At 50.4% G+C, this 6,900-nt stretch overlaps 1 protein-coding gene across 1 annotated transcript in view; it reads right to left on the bottom strand.

Annotated features, from left to right (window-relative positions):
* The window catches only part of CDH20 (cadherin 20), a 264,681-nt gene extending 257,990 nt beyond the window's left edge, over positions 1–6,691 (bottom strand). The window contains exon 1 of the mRNA XM_004703023.2: positions 6,595–6,691. The gene's annotated coding sequence lies outside the window, so the exon portion shown is untranslated. The remainder of the gene's footprint in view (positions 1–6,594) is intronic.
* Between the last annotated feature and the right edge of the window lie 209 nt (positions 6,692–6,900).

Here is a 6,900-nt window from a genome sequence, read left to right as displayed (position 1 = left end):
GCTCAGTCCTTAAAGGGACGGGATTTGCTTATGGGATGACTTGTTTGGAATTAGTGACCAGTAGGTAACAGTGCCATTTTGGTTATGAAGATATGCGGGGTTCTGTAACAGCTCAGAGTGTTAGCAAATTCAATAGGTCAGTAACGAGGGGAGGGAGGAACCGTTTAGCAACCTCAGGAGGCGCAGTCCTACTCAGACGTACACGGGTCACCATGGGTAGGAATCAACATAGTGACAACGACTTCATTTTGTCTCCTCAGTTTTGTATGGCATCACTAAACAGTGGAGTACATGACTTCACATCTTTTCATTTAAAAAAATTATGATTTCATGAAGAGACAACAAAAAGAAAATCTGAAAATTAAACAGTCCCTACAGCCTTACCTCCCTCATGCCCACACCGGAAAATTGCCAATAAGTTTTACTATTGATCACAGATTACCACTGACCACCTTTCCATGGAAAGAAGAAATTTGAAGTACCAAAGACCAGTTCAGTTTTTAACTTTAAAGAACATAAATCCACCCCAGGTTGCAAATTCCAGCGACTCCAGGTTGTTTTACATATAAAAAAGCAAATACAGAACTCTTCGGTGGAAATCTACGTGTAAGTATCTGGGAGGGATGAGAGGAACGAATTCCCTAGGGTCGGGGCCAGTGAGTATCATGGTATCAACACCCGCCAAGGCCCCTTCGTGGACCTCGTTCGTACCAGACCCTATGAATGTTTCATATCCATTTTAATCAGAGGATATTATGTGGCAGGTGTAGGTGGATATTGCTTAAATGTAACACTTCTTAGAGTGTCTGAATACCAACAGCAAAGTGATTTTTGTAGAAGCTTTCCACAGTGAACCCTAATGCTCTTAGTTACAACACGATGCGTCACTGAGTAGAAACCTTTCTTATTTTCTTCTTCGTTTCCTTTCATTGCAACTTAGTTTTCAAATATTTATATATATCAATATATATGTATGTTGATACAGGTTTAGAAATTCTCATTATCACAACATTGTAGCCAAGCACCAGAAAATTTAGCAAAATCAAGGACGACAAAAACAGTGGCCATTGAGAACAGTAGCAGGAGCTTGCAGCTGGTGCAGAAGAAGCCACGTGATGGGCGCTGGAGGACAGTTTTAACCGGAGTAGATGAGAAGGCCCAAGAAGGAAAGCAACATCAGGTTTTTTAACCCTTGCTCATCTATGGATAAATGTAGACTGAGCTGATGGAAAGTATTTTTGCTGTTAAACCTACAGGGATTTTAAAATCTCAAAGCACAATCAATTTCTGCTGAAACATGGCATAAGAGTTTTTATCGACGTCATGTTGGCGCTGCCCCCTTGGACTGTGTCACCCAGCGTGGTCTGTACCCTCTGGGCCCTTCCAGTGATACCACTGAGAGATGCCTTTCTCAGGCAAGATTCATCTTCAGCCTCACTGTGGACATGGCCTTCGTCAGAATAAATTCTAAACTTCAGGTTTGGTTTCCTGAGACGCCACGTGCCCGGTGCTTATTGCTGTGGGTGAGGTTGTCAGCACTTCCCTTTCCATGTTTTAAAAAGATGCACCATTGTCATAGCTCCCCTCACTCTTTTGGCTATTCTCTGACGTATTTCGAAGATCAAATCCTCTCCCTTTCATGAATTCTTCAACGTAAAAAAGAGAGAAAAAGACATATACCTTGAAGTGAGTCAGATCACTTCTAGCTTGTGATGTGGTTGGGTTGAATATTCTTAAGGTTCTAAATTTAAGTTAATCCATATGTAATTAGGAACGTTCTTAACTCGACAGCCCTGGTTAGCAAGAGATTGGCAGATAATGCTGGAAAAACATTACTCAGCACAGCACGAACAGCAATTGCATGAGACCTGGCTAAAAATCGCTTTCCAATGGGTTGTCTCCACAACTAATTGTGGTGATAGTGTGTTTTTCTATATTTAACTGCTGTGGACCCTGCCTCGTGTGCAGTGGGGGTGGTCTTTCTAGAGCCACATAGTTCCCTGAGTTGATGTCGGCAGCGCTTTCGACACTTCCTTGAGACTTCTACCTGGGCCATCATCCCGTTTGATCCCCCTGGACAAGAGGAGCTAAAGACTAGGGAAGACAGTTGTTGCTCTTGCATCCACGAATGACTCTCTTAGGGAACTAAATATTTTCTGTTTCAGAGACTTTCTGACCTTATGTTAATTTATTATGCCGGTTTTATTATCCAGCACTTGGTTCCCAGGGTGGGAAAACAAACCAACTAGAATTAACATTGACACTTTGAGATGGTCCATTTAAAATGAAAATAGCGAGAACTTTGTTCCATATGCTGGGTAATATCAGAATGCAGGGTGGTTTGGACTTAATGGATATGTGGATCTTTCTTTTCTTCTCCTCAGACACCATGGGCCTAATGCTCTCTATTCACCCTTAGGTCTTTCTTCATTTGGGGTAATCATCATGGAGGGAAGGAAGGCAGTAATTAACAGTAAGTCATAGCCCATGGCTTATGGTAACTGTAGATACTCAGCTGCGTAATTACCCCCTTTATCACTTAAAATGTTTCCTTTTGTCTTAAAATGAGTATGAACATACAGAGATGTTGTTTCATCCATGAAATACCAAAGATTAATGATGAGTAATTATTTCACAATAGAAAATAATCGAATGTCCAGGATGGAATATCTCCTACTCCAGCCTTACGAGCCAGTGTAAAAAGTGAGCTGTGAGAGTAACAGCCTCTGGTGTGAACCACCCTGAGCAGAGGACCCGGTCAGCAAGGTAAGCATGGGCTCATTTGTGCTTACTCACTCATCTGTAGTGAACATGCTTCTCACTACAAAAGATGTGTAACCGTTTGCTACAGAAGATAAAAAAGCACAAATAAGCCCATGCTTACCTTTCGGCCTGGGTCCTCTGACCCTGTCAGGGACTGTGAATTTGAAAAGAGACTTTGCTTGCTTGTATAGAGTGGTGCTGTCGGGTTGGGCGAGAGACTGATTCCAACCAGATGGAAAAGGAGAAGCTTGGCTGTGGTGGGGGAAAACGGTGAAGTGGTTGAACACAGATTAGTAAGGAAGCACGAGTCAACCTGAGTTTCCTTTGCTGCCTGGGTAATCCCACCCTGTGAGCCACAGGCAGATCTTCTGGGGAGCCGGTGCCGCCGCCAAGGTCTGCAACTACCAAAAGTCTGTTAATTAAGCTCAGGCATCACCTAGCATGCGTTCTTGTTCCCGTTTCCTAGACTCCTTTTAGGCGGTGGGACATTGTGTGTGTCCTGAGGGGAACCTGGAGGGAGGAAACCGCCCCAAGGCCTGCCTACCAGTCCGTCAGTGTTCCAGGCTAGAGTGCTTGTTCTGGTTTTCTTCTTCTTTTCAGAAAACCAATCGGGATTTTTCCCAAAGTGCCATCAAAATGAAACAAGTGAGGATGAAAGGGACAAATGTGACTTTTCTCTTTCTCCCTGGCCGCCCTGCACCACTGACGGCTGCACCACCAGATCAGAATGAACAATTAACTGCCTAATTATTCTAGTCACACCAGCCCACAATGAAATCTTTATTCCGTGTTTACAGCCAGCGTTGGCAGAGGGTCTGGCTGTTTCTAAACTCAGAAGAACTGCCCTTTGGCTCCTTTCGGCCTCAGCTGCCTTGGTTTCGGCGCTGGATGCCAATAATCAGGCTTCTTTTTCTTCCAGAGTGGACATTTTTTTTTAGGGTGAAAAGACCTATTCTCATCACTCCCCCATATATTCTGGCTGATTTATGTTCCCGTTTCTACAGTCCTTCCTTCCGTCTCGCTTTACATTTCCCTGGCCTCCCCAGAACACCACCAGGCAAACCCCCGTGTCAGTCAGCCCAGCACTACACAATGCCTAGCCACACAGCGCTCCCTGATCTGAGCTCAGGGCAGAGGAAGACAGCCACTGCGCACGCGGCCTGGGAAGTCAAGGAAATCCCACCCGCTTTTCCCAGAAGGGCTCATTTTCTAGCTCAGAAAGGCTTTCCGTTCACTGCCCCACTAGGGGAAAACATCCCCACTTTTCAATGGCTCTCTTGATGGCTTCCAACTCTTTACTGAAGTTCACCAGCAGCTGCAGGTCTTGGAGAATCTTCAGAACTGGGGGGATATTTGCAAATATGGAAGGAGTTGGGTGGGTACATCTGTGTCCCCTGGACTGGGAGGGGGACGTCATGGAAGGGCCCAGCCAGGGCTAGAGAGACAGGAACACAGGGACCAGCACTTTGGTTAGCTCTCTTAGTTAGATCATTTCCTGGGGTGCCCTTCCTGAGTCTGAAGTGTTATCTGAAGCTGCTCAGTCACTTTTCCATGCCCAGCTCCGTGGTCTCTAAGGAGGGTGGCCCCCAGCTTCTCCGTCCAGTCTAAGAGCACTGTGAGGGTGACGATTCCCCTCACCCCTTTCGCCTTGCCACTCAGCCCCTAGCATTGAACTACTTTCTCACATTGCCTTTCTGGTGAGAACTGGGTCATAGAAATTTACAGGGGAGAAAGGTGGAGGGGGGTGTTTCAGTAGTATAAACACTGATTAAATTCCTGGGCAACTCTCCCCAAATGAAAGATAATTTTTTTCCTCCAAGTCTGCACGAGAATGTCAAGAAGGCTAAGTCATTTTTACGCTTGTGCTTTTTCATTTTAATTTTACACGGCCACATGGCGCACACGCTGGAAACGCCTCACCTGGACCCACAAACTTTTCGCCCAGCGGAAAAACCAGGCATTTTGTAGATGGTCTTTCTCCAAGGTTTTCCCAGCGTTTTGTGGAGACGAAATTAGATCATCTCCTGACAACTGTCCCATCAGGAAGTCATGCCCTCGCCCCCACTCAGGTGCGAATTTGCAAAGAAGGGAAATCAGAAATACTGGGAAGGAAGGTCAAAGGAAAGTCAGTTGCAAGAGCCTAAGCTGAGTCAGAGCGGGCCTTTCCTGTTTATACTCCTTCCCACTGCCCTCCATTTGTCTCCTTTCCCTTTCTCTCCCTTTGGCAGCAAGGGATCTGGGCCAGCTTGGCGTCTTGACCTCCTCTCCTGTGCTGAGCTTCCCTCCTTCCGACCCACTGTTCTCTCACAGTCCTCTTGCCTGTGTTTTGGGCAGCCAGCGGGCTGAGCCTGCTTCCAGGATGTCCCCAGGCCAAGCCAGGGGGAAGGGACTACAAGTGTTCTTCTACACCTGCCCCAGGGTTGGGAGCCTGACCACCCCAGCCACAGAACCCACACAGTGGGACTTGCCATGATCCTACTAATCTCTTAGACATACAGATCTCCCCAGAAGACAAATGCTTCACGGGCAGCGGCAGCGGGGACAGGGACAGAGTTCCAGAATAGCCATCCCTCTGTGGTCCAGGAGCCAGAGAAGGAAGAAAACCATAGGTGGGCAGCACTGCGTTGTCAGTCTGGAGCATCGGTGCAGACCCTCGAAGACAGCTGTGGCTACTTTGTGTTCTTATGGTTCTTGTGTGGCTCCCCAGTGGGCTCCCACATCCCCAAAGCTCTCAGGGGTAATTTTCTCTAGTGGGGAGACTCTTCAGAGACTGGAGGTGAACCATGGGGTATTTTATTTAGCGGGGTGGGGTTGGGGCAGCCTCTCCTTCCAGGAAGACCTATGGCAATCATAGGACCAATCCTTCCTAACATGCACGGCAACAACAAGAGAACAGTAATCATAAGGGCAACATCACAGTCCATTCCCAATCGACCATGCCTTCCACACCCCACTGCTCTGCTCTGCTCCCGGTCACTCCTAGGCACGCTCAGCAGGGACAACAGAGGCTCCTCGCCTTCACTTTGCTACCCTCTCATCCCCTGAGGGAGGCGGTTGGGCAGTCTGGGGCGCCAGATTCAGTCCAGACCCGTTTCTCTTGCTAAGGGCCAGGGAACGCCAAGACGGCAGTATGTCCTTCCCGAACCGAAACTTTTACCCGATCTGATACCCACCCCCGCCGCCCCCTAACTCCGGCCCTGTTCCCACCCCCACAGCAACTACAATAAGCAAAGCGCAAACAACCAGCGTGCAATTTCGACCATTAGGGCCCCGGAGGCAGGAAATCCGGGGAGTTGGCGATGTCCGGCAGGTGGCGGGGACTCCAGTCCCCAGTACATTCCTCTCCCACGGCTGCACTCAGGCGGGGGCCAGGCGGGAGTCAGTAGATGCGACCCCCGCCCGCAGGCGCCCGTGTCCCTGGGTCCCTTCCAGGATCGCAGCCCGGGCACCCTGCTCTCCTTGGCAGCCGGAGGGAGGCGCCACCACCCGCGGGACAAGCGAGAGGAAAACGGGCCAAGCGCCCGGTCCCCGTCCCACCCCCGGTGCGCGCAGCCTCCGCTTCCTGCCACGCGCCGCTCTTCTCCCAGGACAGCGCCCCCGGCCTGGGCGGACCTCTGCCCACAAAGTCGGAGAAGTCCAGCTCCGAGCGGCCCTTGTGCGGGGTACAGCCTGGAGGACCGCGCGATGCACCCGGGTGGTTCCCGAGAGTGCTGGCACCGTGCGCCCCAGCCAGGGACAGCGCCCGGCCCGCCGCCCCCCTACCACCCTCCACCCACCCAGTACTCGCCCCAGCCAGGGACAGCCGCGCAGCGTCTGAGCCCTGCGCCTTACCTGGCACGCTGGCGACTCTCTGGGGATGATCGATCCAGCCTCCTCCGGGCTGCGTCCGGTTCACATCACTGCCTCCAGCGTTGACTGCCCCGGCTGCCCCCGCCCCCCACCCCCGGCGCTCTCCGTCAAAAGTGTCACCGCTTGGGTCTTTCGTGAAGTCTTCGCTAGAGCTCCAGGAGTTGGGCTGCGCTGCCTGGCGCGCCCCCCTGTGCCGCTACCCCGGCCTGGCCAACAGCGGCTTCCTGCGCTTGGTCCGGCCCGGAGTAGAGCCGCCTGCACCGGTCACAGTCCCCCGAGCCCAGCCTG

Source organism: Echinops telfairi, unplaced genomic scaffold, assembly GCF_000313985.2.
Source record: "Echinops telfairi isolate 266 unplaced genomic scaffold, ASM31398v2 ScPeMD7_7400;HRSCAF=8409, whole genome shotgun sequence".
Taxonomy (NCBI): Eukaryota; Metazoa; Chordata; class Mammalia; order Afrosoricida; family Tenrecidae; genus Echinops; species Echinops telfairi.
Note: the sequence above shows the minus strand (reverse complement) of the source record. Positions and strands in the feature narration are given on the sequence as shown.